Source organism: Sebastes umbrosus, chromosome 18, assembly GCF_015220745.1.
Source record: "Sebastes umbrosus isolate fSebUmb1 chromosome 18, fSebUmb1.pri, whole genome shotgun sequence".
Taxonomy (NCBI): Eukaryota; Metazoa; Chordata; class Actinopteri; order Perciformes; family Sebastidae; genus Sebastes; species Sebastes umbrosus.
The window spans coordinates 13,974,624-13,988,455 of NC_051286.1; the positions used below are offsets into that span (position 1 = coordinate 13,974,624).

Consider the following 13,832-nt stretch of genomic DNA (forward strand, 5'->3'; position numbering starts at 1 on the left):
GTCAAACACACTACACTAACACACTAACTTGCAACTTGATCACTGATGAGACAGAGACACCACATGATACCAATGTTGTTATACTATTGGCTCACAAGCCTTGTTAGAAGTGGGAACCAAACATCAGATATCTTCCACAGAGATAAACAAAACATCCATTTCGGACCCGCCAACATTTTTAAATGATTACGTCACAATCATAATTTAAAAAAAAAAATTTCAGTTAAAGCCATGCTTTTATTCTAAACCTTTCTAAAAGCTCCATGGATGTATTATTTTTTTAAACATTATTTGACTATGTGAAAATATTATCAACAAGATCTTTAAGTTTGAGTAAGTCATTTTAGTTCAATTAAGGATTTTATCATGCGATCTCTGGTTGTATCTGTACATTTTCTGCACATTAAGAATGTATTTTTCTATAAATAGGTACAATATTCTTGTGGGATCATGCTCCTGTGTGTGTGTGTGTGTGTGTGTAAGTATGTGAGTGTGTGGATTTGTGTGTTATTCTAACGTATCTGTATGTTATGCTTGCAGATTAAGTGTGTTGTGTGTTTGATCAGGTAAGGTCAGGGAGTCACACTGGGGCGACACAAGTCTGCTCAGCAAGACACCTGGGCTTCAGCAACACACATCATCTCTCTCTCTCTCTTTCTGACTAACACACACACACACACACACACACACACCATTAACCAGGAGTGTGTTTTTTTGTTTCTGAATAAATTATTAACTCCTCAGTTGCAGGTTCTCATAAGTGATGGGCTCAAGTGCTGAATTGGACTCTTGGTTCACACTGTTTGAGGAGCAGCGCAAACACATCACACAACACTCAATTACAGATGATAAGAACCCAATTATCAAAACCTCTTTTGTCTATGCTGTTTGTAAAGCTACTCACACAAACGTTTGAATATTTCTTTGACGCTTGTATGCTAATATTTGAAATTCCACTCCTGGGTGTTGCTTGCTCAAAATGCCGGCTATAAAATTGAGGAAAATCCAAGGGGAGTTCTGTGAGTGACTCGTTTTAATCAGGGCCCCATGTGCAAAATCCACCACTGACCAATCATATTGGCTTTGTATCTGACTGACAGACTCATAGCGGGGTGCCCCATGATACCCAGAGTGTGTGCGCATGTTTGTGTGTGTATGTGAGCAGTGTATTTTTAGCAGCAAAGACTCAGGGATCCCAGGCAGGACCTCTCCCTGTGATAAGCAGTGGCCAAAGTCCGCAGGCTATAGCGAAGGCCTGGAGAGCAAATAGGGAGCACACACACACACAAATGCAAAGACAGTGTTTAATATGCTGATACGTGGGGCTCAGTTGCAAAGAGAAAGCTGCTTGTTTGTACGTGGAGGGGCAAGTTAGGGGTAAGAATCAGGTTAGGTAAAGGTGAGGTGACATCATCAAAACAATGGTGTCTTTGAAGGGTTCATGCAGAGTTCATGCAGAGACGATTAAAGGGATAGTTCAGGTGATTTGAAGTGGGGTTCTATGAGGTACTTATCCATAGTCAGTGTGTTACCTACACTGCAAAAACTTATTTTAGCCACCTAAAAGAAAGGCCCTTTCCGACAGGGAGCTGAAGCCGTTTCCATTTGTGCTCTCACCAAAGCTACCAGACTCCATTGAAAAAAACTGTAATTTAGATGTCAGTCATTAGTGGCCTACTACGCCCACTATGTTGTGAAACACTTAGTTAAGTTTAGGGAAAAACATTGTGTTAGGTTAAAATAATTGTTGGTTTCACACAGGAATGCGAACTCCGGCTTCCTGGGTGAAAACCCTGTGTTTTGTGTCCCATCCCCGACCTCCACCCCTTAAGGAGTTTCATACTGTCTATACTACAGCGCCTGACTTCCACTTCTGCTCCTGTCATAACTACTACGGTCACTAGAGGTCACTGTTGTGTTCTTTTATACCTTAATTTGGTGATCTACCATGTGAATAGATGATAAAACCTACTAGTTGGTGTAGTAGGCCCCTATTGACCCACATCTATGGGCTTATAGTAACTGATAACGCCTATTTAATAGCCTGATCACTGCGTTTTCTGCGAGGTAAATTAGGTACTGTTTCAGTGGAGTCTGGTTGCTTTGGTGAGAGCATAGATAACGGCTTCAGTTCCCCGTTTGAAACATAGACTGTATAGCTGTCTGGCGACAAGGTAAAGTGGTTAAAATAGTCTAAATATAGCATACACTTAAACTGATATTGATTTTTTTTAGGTGGTCCTTTCTTTTAGGTGGCTAAAATATGTTTTGCTGCCGGCTCCATCCACAACAGTACATTGCTTTGGTTTCGTGCGGTAACTCCTGTCTGCTTCTCGAAACTGGGGGCGTGCCGACCGTCATCTACTGCAGTTAATACACTGACCTCATACAACCCAACATCAAAACACCCAAACTCTCCCTTTAAAGTGTGGTCAGTGATGGTGTAAGAAGAGTGTGATGGAGAAAGAATGAAGGAGAAGGATGGAGGATTTGGAAACAAGTGTGAGAACTTTTCATTAGTGTCAAAAACTTTCTTCTGCTGTCAGTCAAAGACAGGCTGCTCTCAAAACACTGCAAGAGAAAACAAAAACACAATTAGGAAGCGAGAGGAGTAAAAGGTGCCTCAATCCAGGGACGGTCGTAGTGCACAAGCCCGATAACAACGTGAATATTTCTGTTTGGACAAAGAAGAGGAGGGGTGGTGGAGGAGAAAAGTTTAACAAATTGGTTACGTTAAGTTGAAAGTGGACAGAAAAAGAGGGAATGTCAGAGAGGAGGAGGAGGAGAAGGGAGAAGCCACCAGACAGGAGGAGCAGTGGAAAACAAAAGAGGCTCCACACTCTGCTCTGTCTTATCTGTCTGAGGGTCTTATCCACCACTGGCTCTGTTAGTGTAACCCCATTTGCTCCCTCCCTCCCTGCCGGCCGCTCTCCTTCCACCTCATCCCTCCATCTCCATCCACCCCCACTCCCGCCCCTCCACTGCTCGCTGCGGACCCCGTTATCAGGCCATGGCTGACGTCAGGGGGCCCGCTGGTGCTGGGGGGCCGGAGACGGAGGCTGATAGCGCAGCAGAGGCTGCCTCCACACAGGCTGTGGGAACTACGGACCCAGCCCACCTCGACCCAGTGGCCCCGCACGTCCACCACGAAAACACACACAGAGGTGAGGATGTACGGTTGCGTCATGAATGCGCACGTGCTTTTTGCGAATTTGGGGAGAGTTTCTACAATTAGAAACTTACACATGGGTGTTTTTAAGCTGAGGCCAGAATTTTTATACTCAATTAACACTCAAATTGTTACATTTTACTACATTTAGGCAAATAAAAATAATGAATAGATATTAAATAAATCAAGGTTTCAGCATTTTCTCGTTCAGAATTTAATTTCTGCTGGTGTGGAGAAAGCTATGAAACATGATTTAGTAAAAAGTACAAAAATCATAAATGAACAGTTCACCGAATAAATGTATGGGGTGATTCATGACCTCAGTATTTCTAAAATCCTGGCAACGGCCCAGACACTGATCTAGTAGTGTATAGGCCTATATCTACAGCCACCTTAAGTGCCTTAAACCTGCATTCTTTCTAATAGCCAGCAGGAGGCGACTCCTCTGGTTGCAAAAATATGTCTGATTGTATAGAAGTCTATGAGAAAATGAGCCTACTTCTCACTTGATATTACCTCAGTAAACGTTGTAAACATGAGTTTATGGTCTCAATCTCTACTTTCAAGTCTTCTTCAATACAGCATGATGTTCATTTAGTAGATTATGGTCTCATTTAGAGTCAAATGGACCATAAAGCAGGGTATGCTTTAGGGCGTGGCTACGTTGTGATCGACAGGTCGCTACCACAGCGTTGTCCAGTCTGGAAGTTGTTTTCGTCATACAACTTAAACCCTTTCAAAGTGTGTTTTCAGTTCATGAAAGTTAATTGTAGCATTTTGGTCGCCCTAAAAATGTCTTGTTCACGATCAGTTGTACTTTACGTCAGTCCACAAACCAACGGGTGACGACACAGTGACTGCATCCTCTTCTTATTTGCACAGCTGGTAAATCTTGCTCATCTATAAAAAACATAAGTATCCAAATGCATACAAAACTGCATGCTTGTGTGCATCACATCTTGCTATTATAAGAATCTTCCACTTTCATAGACTCTGCAGTCTCTTTGAGCCTAAAATAAACACAACATATCTCATCCACAGCAGACATAAATTGTGCAGTTAATGAGCTGCTTCTTATCAAAACTGCTGAACATCTCCATAGGAGGATCTTCTCATCCACTTCTATAAAAATAGCATGTCTTTTTTGCATCTAATATGTCCCAAGGTAGCAATACTTTGTTATCTAACATAATGTATGTTGCATTATCTCCGCAGTGATTGACTTCCACTTAACAAAAATAAAAAGTGCACCACTTCAGGGAATCACAGATTACACCTTTTTCAACCTCACTCCTTAGAAATCAATCCCCCCTGGCACACTCTCGGCCTGATAAAACTGTATATGACAGATATTATGTCATTTAGGTTGAAGATAAATCTGAGGTTACGTTCTTTTTGACATTCGTCAGCCTGTATCTCCATAAAAGAGAGATTATATGATGTCAGGGTTGGTATTAGTCCATGAGACGTGAATTCACTGGAGGGAAAATCAGGGAATTAATTGCCTGAGACTAGGTTAAGGAGGCACTTAGCCCTGAGTGGTGGAATGGCTATTGTCACGCCAAAAAAAATCATCTGTAAAAGGTGTGTGTGTGTTTGTCAGTGTGTGTGATGGTATGGGTCAACAGGTGCAAGTTTGATCTGAGGGGAGTGAGTGGAGCGTGGAGGCCTGCAGCAGATGATTTTGGCAAGTTTCACATCATTAGTTGCAGGTGCAGCACTCCCAACATGTGCAAACACACACACACTCTCTCACACACACAGCTCATGTCATCTAAACCTTGTTAATTATCACCCCCCAACATCAGAGTACCCACCGAAACCACCCAACTCAACTCTATTCAACTCTGGTTTGACTCATTTTACAGTAATGGGAGTGAATTGAAGCATCAATCTGCCAGTTACACAGAAATATATTTTCCACCTCGTCCTACGTGTGTCTCAGATGTTTTCGGAGATGGATCTGTCGGATGGGGAGTGGAGACACACTTATCAGTGTGTTGTCCTCGATAAGGCGGAGATGATTTGTAACGGTTGCAGTGTGTGTGTGTTGCTCTCTCACTTACGCTGACCTCTTCTCGGCCGAGCAAGTAGGAGGAAGAAAAGAGTGTCCTTGACAGAGCGAGAGGAGGGGTGAGATGTAAAATAAGAATCGGCGAAAGAAGGAGGCCGTTGTTTCTCAGTTGCTTATTTCTTCTCCTCCACCTCGCTTGCTGTCATTTTCTCCCACTCTCTTTGTCAGACACGCACTCCCTAAATTTCACCGGTGGCTGCAGTGTCCTTGAGTTTAAATAACTATAAAATAGAAGAGGGGAAAACAAAATGTGAACTTAAGGTGCACTCTAAAAAGATTTGAATGCATGGGAACAAGAATAACATAACTTCATACTGCTACAGATGACTCTGTGGCAGCAGTTTACAGCTTGGACTGTGGACGCTATATGAATTTAACAAAGAAACTATTGGTAATAGTGGCATTGTCAACAAGTGCACTGAAAAATATGCACAGGACATTTTAATCAAATTGTTTTGGTTGGATCAGAACATTGAAGTCAATGCAGTGACTAAAGATGTAGTGGTTGGTATAGGACCTGTCAACAAAAAAACAAACAAATCCCCGATTTCTTAAAGGAACAGTGTGTAACTGTTTGGGGGATCTATTAGCAGAAATGGAATATAATATTCATAACTATGTTTTCATTAGTGTATAATTAGCTCAAACTAAGAATCGTTATGTTTTTGTTAGCTAAGAATGACCCTTTCATATCTACATAGGGAGCAGGTCCTCTTCACAGAGACCGCCATGTTGCTCCGCCATGTTTCTACAGTAGAACAGACAAACCAAACACTGGCTCTAGAGAGAGCCGTTCACGTTTTTTCGTTACCTCAAGGCCACCATAGTTATCCAACACGTTGTGAAACTGCGGTAAGGTGAGCTGCAGAATGCAAAACCGTGGTACCGCCAGCCGCCGTCTGACTTCCATTGCTCCTAAAGTAGTGTTATTATGGTAATGATGGCCTCTGAGCGAGGCGAACGGCGATACCACGATTTTGCACTCGATGGTTCACGTTATCACAGTCTTGGAAAGGGAGGAGTTAGCGGAGGGGTACTCGGTTGGTTGCAATCTGCAACCACACCACCAGATGCTGCCAAATCCTACACACTGTCCCTTTAAAGAGGAGCTTGATTGACAAATCTCACTCAGCACTCAGCCACGATGGTTTTCGTTTTGCTTGCCCCAAACCAGATTCACCCAGACTCCACTGTGTATCCCAAATTTGCATTTTCCATCTAAAGAGAAGTGGCAAAATAGCAGAGAACTGTAAGCCAAATATTTGTTCTTTATACAACAGTCAATGTTTTTATGCATACTGCATGTGTGTGTGCTTATTTGGAAGTGTGTGTTAGAAGATTGAGTCACTATGAAATGTTTTTTTAAACTTTGCATTTGATTATTAAGTCATCAATCAGAGACAGTAAGCGTCATGTGATCAGCTTCCAACCAACGGTGCATTATCTCCTCCGCTCTCCTCGTAGTCTGCCACGCTGCCCGCCTGTCTCGGTGCCCCCCTCTCTGCCCTCTGGGTGACATGATAAGCGCTGGGCCTCATTAGTCTTTTTAATTGGTCCAGAACAGTTGTAGTGAGCCAGTCTGAGGTCTGGCCACATGCCAGGCTAAAGTAAACCGACCCAATGGAAACACTGCACAGGCCGAGCAACAGATCACAGAGTGCAACATGGAGCAAAGACAGCTTTTGATTTAAACCAAAAACAAATGGGGAATTCATAGTAAATATTGGGTGTTTTTATCTTTAACTTCTGAGTTCAACACTAGTTAGTCCAAAGAATAGAAACATTTGAGCTAATAAAATGTTTCTCATGGACCTGTTTTGTTAACACATCTACTCCCCTCACTTGACAGCTTGTTGGCTTTCTCTTGTGCCCATAACACTTTGACCGGTCTCCATAGTGCCAAATCATTTAAAAACACTTTTTCTTCATCAGTTGTTCAAAAGATATTTTTCTTCCCAAGATGAGTGCAAAACAGAACCACTTCCAAGTGTGACCTTTGGCTTTCTGAGGCATTTGTTTCATCTGTTCATACGTGTGCATCCTTTGTTAAATATAAATAGTAGAATGCGTTTTTAATTAGCTATATTGCTAATATTTGGTATTTGTTAATTTATCTTTTTCTGCATGTGTGACATTGTGCATGTGAGCGTGTGTGTGTGTGCGCACCGTGGCGTCTATAGCTTGCGGGGAATCCATCAAAGCTTATCATTATAAGTAAACATGACAGAGTGGACAAAATGTCTTGTGCGCCGCCAGACCTGCTATCTAACCACAAGCCATATCTGTGATGATGGACTGATGTGGCGCTGGCTTGGACTAACCAGAGTCTGAGAGTGGGAGTGTATGTATGAGCACACACACACACACACACAAGAAACACACACATCAAACGGCGTACACATGTAAACACTCAGTAAGCACACACTCAAGTTACCTTTAACATGGCCCTTATAGGAACACTACCTATACCGTACATGAAAAGTTGACTTATCGCACGATCATAAATGAGCAGGCGCAGTCATCGTTCATATGGGAATTTATAGCTGTTATTTATTGGCCAGTGTTTTTGCTGGGGCTCATAGTTTTATCTATGGGTTGAGCTTTTTCTTCTGAAAAGAGATGGTTACTGTACAGGACAAGCCTCTTTTTTTATGGCAGATGAGATCAGAGGAGCGTTCAGGAGATTTATTAGTAATATTAGCTAATAGGTCATGATCTGTACTCATTATCCTCTAAGTGTTAGAATATAGACCTCTGTTAGAATGAACTGTAGTCAGGTAACGTTATAAAAATGAACATACGTCTCTACACTGTCGAGATGTTTTTGGAGCTTTTTTCTTGCATGTGTGTGCGTCGAGGTCAGCCTGTGTGTTCCTCTACTTGTTACAACACCACTGATAAGCAGGGTAAACAACCATGCACTGTTTGCTCCCCTACCGTGGTCATGTGATCAAAAACACTGATGAGAGTGTGTGTGTGTTTGAGAGGGGTGATATATAGTGCTTAATGTCCATCTCTCTCCGTCAGGTTCACTACACCGTCTGCTCCTTCCTTGAGGTGTGGCTCCTGCACCGTCTGGACGTTTAGCTTTAAGAACAAAAACCACACAAATTGATAACCTTTTACCCTCTGCCGTTCAGTTCCTGGGTCAAAGGTCATGGCTGCAGTGCCTCAGCTGACTTGGCAGATTGACAGTGGGTGTAGTGGCGTTGGATGGTATACAGTATGGAGCCACGTCTCCATCACTTTCATTCGCCTCTCTGTCTTTGTTAACTGACTGGTGCAAGTGGCCAGTGTGTGTGTATGCCAAGGGTGTGTGTGTGTGTGTGTGTGTGTGTTTAGGGGGTCATTAACCTCATGGTAACCTAGAAGGTGGTCTTTCACTCACTCTGGACTCTCAAAGACCACCAAGGGAGTGATAAATGTCTCTCCATTGCATCTAAACTGTTCCAGCTCGTGATGCGTCATATTTAAAAGTATTTAAAAATCGGAGTTCTTAGTAACTGCTGCCTAGTTTCAGTCACTTTCTTGCCAAGAGTTAGATGAGAGTACCATTATCATGTCTGTAGGGTAGATATGAAGCTGCAATCAGCAGCCAGTTAGGTTAGCTTAGCACAAAGTCTGGAAACAGGGGGAAACGCTAGCCCAGCTCTGTGAAATGTTAAATAAATATGTCATATAAATTGCCTGCCTACAGTATAAATCACACCAATTCACATGTTATTTCTCGTTTATTCAACAAGACAAACTACAATTGTGGTTCTGGGCTTTTCACTCTGCCATATTTCTCTGGCATAATTTATGTTTGAATATTCTCACCAGCAGCAAATGAAATGTTAAGGTCTCAGCTATGAACAAATATGTTTTAATGTACACAAATGTTTTCTAAAATTAAATGATTGGAGATTAAACCAGCCCTGAATTGGTTGGTACAATGTTAAAATGCTATAGTTACAAAAAATGAAGCATCCAATAGAAATAATTTGAACATTTAATTCAAACAAGAACCAGAAAACATGAACATTTAATAGAATATCTGCCCATTTATGAAACCAAACAACATTTTTAAGCAATTCATCAGTAGGATTGTCTGGTTACTTTTGCCATTGACCATTCAAAATAATAATAAGAATTAACTAACAATATAAACATTGTTTTTAATCTTTCAAAATAGTTTTTAATCTCTTAAAATACTCCCAACCAACCCCCAAATCAGTGTGCCAACCAACCCCGCTCACATTTGACCCAACTTTGTGATGAAATGATGTAAACCAGCAACCATCACTCATCACAGACTTTCACATCTTATATCAAAATATAGCTGATTCCTGATTCCTGAGTCCATTAACTAGAAGTAACACCATTATTCCAATATTGTAATATAATCCCAATATCTCTGTCTAACACAGTTTAATAATACATTCAGTCCACAGACAACTTTTTTTTGCTTTCTATGGCCTAAAGCTGTTACCCTCACCAAATACATTAATGACTTTCAGATGTTTTAACATAGTAGATGAGTGCAGGTCAAGAAAGCAGACATTTTGTGCCAACCAACCCCGGTCTCCCCTATTTCCCGAAATGTCAAACTATAGGGATATAGGGGTATTAACTAGTAAATACTTCAGTAGCCCAAAATCAGTTGCTAGGAAACCTCTGTTAGCAACTCTGCTATTTAGTCATTCAGTTATTAGAATAAGGTTTTGTAATGTACTCACTTTAATCAAGTATCATGTCAGCTGTGTCAACCACATCCCATTACCTCTTATCCCCTAAACGGGTAATATATTAGCAAACTAACGTGAGCTTTGTCAGTTGATTCACTTAGCCGAGTACCTGTCACAGTTGTTGGCTGTTCTTAAGTAGGAACTCTCAATCCTGATAGGAAATAACAACTCTCTCTCAAAGATTTCTCATCCTAATTGGTTTATTGCACAACAACCTGTCAGCTTTCTTAAATCTTCCCATAAACACACAGATAAAAACGCTGCCTGCATGATGGAAGATTTTTCCAAAATATATCTGCATGTTTCTTCACAGGTTTGGTTCATTATAATGAATTACGACCCCCATAAGTCCTATCAATTATCATTTGTGTGACATATCCTTTTTCAGTGTTTAGGTTATGCAGCTTCCTGCTGCCACAGTGTACTTGAAGTTATCAGCGGCTGTAGTCTAAGCTAGAAGTGTATGACGTCTGAGTAAAATGATTTTAAATCTCTCCAAGGCCTGTGCTGGGTCAGACCTTTGTGACCATAACAGTTTAAAAAAGATATAAAGCAAGATATTTGCTTTGTTTTGCTAAGTCAGTGCAAATAAAGATGATAAAGAATCTCCTATTCCAACACCAGACACAATTAAAATGTGATAATATGAAGTTAATTTACACTAAATGTGTACTGAAGGTACTATTAGTATAACACACATGCGATCTCAGTGGCACACATATACAAACATGAAGATATACGTCCTGAAATGTGCTTTATCTTTTCTTTTGTTCCTTTCCCCCTCTGTGTAGCAGTAATATTAGTTCTATTATATTAGTTTGTGGGCCCTGACGGGACAGTACCGTAAAAACTGTAATATCAGTGGCTGACATGAGACTACCTGCATACTGTCCAACATCTTATATGACAGAGAAACCAGGGACGCTATAGGTTTGATGGACTTAGACTATTATTATTATAGCCCTGTCTGAGAGCCACATCTTGAAAACATTACACAGTAAAGAGTCAAAAGTTTACCGGAGCTCATCCTTGGCTTCTTTCAATGCTTAAAATTCTGTGAAACTGTGCTCTTCTGCCTTAACGTGATTTCCTTTTTTTTTTATCTTTCGAAGCCATGTGTGTGTTTCCAGGAAGGAAAAGCAGAAAATCACAGAAACCTTTTGTAATAAAAATTTGAAGAAAAGGAATGTTAGAAACAAAGAGCAAGAGAGAACGTTTAATAGAAGGCGGACGGCGACATTTGGGAGGTGGTCATAGCTTGTCCTGCTGCTTCAGTCACATTTTGATGGTCTTGAAGGGTGACGATGATACCCAGAGCTCCGGGGTCCCTGCCAACACAAACCCTGCTCCCAACCAAACAGTCCCCCACAATGCTTTGCTCCAAGCAGGGTTAAGAGAGGAGGGGGGTGGAGAGGGGTTGATGAGAGTCTGAACAGGACAGAGGAGGGACACACCGGCGCCATGGCGATCCCTAAGACAACTTATCTCCTCTCTCACAATGATAGCGCCTGTCAAAATAACTGCCAAGATACATAGCCGGCCAGGAACTGGTTAACTTGTTGCCTCGTCCAATCAGAGGGCCTGCAGCAGCTTTCCCCACCTTAGAGGGCTCTCTGGGACCCAAGCTCCACAAACACACATTATCTCTGCCTCATTGCTCTCAAACAGGTTAAATTCAACTAAGCTTTATCGGAAGGTGTGACAGGAAATCGTCACATTTACATCTAAATTACATTTGAGTTACAAATTTGTAGTGAGTATTGGATTTGAAGTTGTATCTACATGCAAATTGAAGAAATTATACAAAACAAATGTTAAAAACACTTAATAGTCTCTCGTTCCACTTCCACTGAGTCTTCTCAGTGTGAAATTCTGCAGTGAAAAGGACGCCTTACTCTTTACTCATATACAACTGAGACGTTTTTTTATAGTAGATGCTGTTTTCATATGCAATATATATTATGTAGGCTATGGACTCTTCTACCTATTACAACAGGCCCTCTTTTACATTTTGCAGACCTGTGTTTCTAGTACAGGCTAACATTTGTTGTGAACTGTCGCCACCAAGCGGTAGAAATGATGAACAGCTCAGGAGGTGGTCAGGAGGTGGCAAAGTCAAGTGAATGTCTCATACTTGGGGAGTCAAAGAGGTCTCGTGATAATTCTGAGTGGTCTCGAGATGGTTATATATATATATGATATATATATATATAATGTTAACGCATTAACAATATTTTGGAGGTTGAAGCTAGTAGAACTATGAAAGCCATCAGTATTGATACTGACATTCATACTGTACATGATACTGACAAGATTGTGACACTAGAAAACCAAAGGAATCCATTGGTACCAACCATGTCATACTAGCTTGTCATGAAGGAGGTTAAATAACGCTCCAAACTTGCACTAAATGTTGGCAAGGAAAAACTTGTCCAAAGGGGTCCCTTGACCTCTGACCTCAAGATATGTGTATGAAAATGGGTTCTATGGGTACCCACGAGTCTCCCCTTTACAGACATGCCCACTTTATGATAATAACATGCAGTTTTGGGGCAAGTCATAGTCAAGTCAGCACACTGACACACTGACAGCTGTTGTTGCCTGTTGGGCTGCAGTTTGCCATGTTATGATTTGAGCATATTTTTATGCTAAATGCAGTACCTGTGAGGGTTTCTGGACAATATTTGTCATTGTTTGTGTTGTTATGTAATAATGCACACAGTGCACTTTCATAGACTAAGCTACTGGAGTTACCCTGCACTATACTCACTTTTAACAGTCTCTTCTGCACTATATTCACTTTTTTAATAGTCGTGTATCACAGCTGTTACCCTGCACTATATTCCTTGTATTTTTATATCTGGTATATTTTTTTGTACTTTGTACTTTGTACTTTGCACTACTAACTTTTTTACTGCCTTTTTACTAACATGTTTTGCACTATGGAACTGTGATGCTGGAAACTTGAATTTCCCTCAGGATCAATAAAGTTATTATCTATCTATCTATCTATCTATCTATCTATCTACAGTATATATACACACACATACACATCACTTCCCACTCCCACACAGAGACAGGTCCAGCCTTCTTCCCACCTCTAGAGGTAAAGTTACAGAAAAAATAACATACAAATATTTTTTTAAATAATTTAATTAGTTAGTTAGAATTAAAAGTAATAAGTACCACAATAATATAATTCATGGTAGTAAGATAGAAACCTTAAATAAATAAATTAATAAATTAATTAAATAATTGTAGAAAAAAAGAAGAAAAGAAAACAGCACATAGAAAATAATAATGAAGTAAATACCATAGAAAGGTTCTATATAAATAGAATTGACTTAACTCGAGTATGACTCTTCTGCACTATATTCACTTTTTTAATAGTCGTGTATCACAGCTGTTACTCTGCACTATATTCAGTTTTAACAGTTTTCTTCTTCATCTTGTATTTTTATATCTGGTATATATATATATATATATATTTTTGTACTTTGTACTTTGCACTACTAAGTTTTTTTACTGCCCGGGATCAATAAAGTTACTATCTACTATTAGCTGTGAGTGGCACGTGTGTGCACGTATGTTGGTCAAACCATGGTGTATTAATATTTAACCCATTTGTTGTTCGGTCCTTATCAAGGAAGGTGAAGTGATTTCAGTTTGAGGGAAGAAAACAGTAGTTCCCTGACCGGGAATCGAACCCGGGCCGCGGCGGTGAGAGCGCCGAATCCTAACCACTAGACCACCAGGGACTATGTCAAACCGAGGAATCCAATCTAATTTAAACATTATGACACATGTTTCATATTTCTATTTTATACATGGTATTGTTTATGGTCGGTTATCAAACACGGTG

The 13,832-nt window shown here is 40.6% G+C and overlaps 1 non-coding gene across 1 annotated transcript; it reads right to left on the minus strand.

Annotated features, from left to right (window-relative positions):
- Positions 1–13,656: 13,656 nt before the first annotated feature.
- Positions 13,657–13,728, minus strand: trnae-cuc. Its single transcript has one exon. It is a non-coding gene; the product is annotated as a tRNA-Glu (tRNA).
- Between the last annotated feature and the right edge of the window lie 104 nt (positions 13,729–13,832).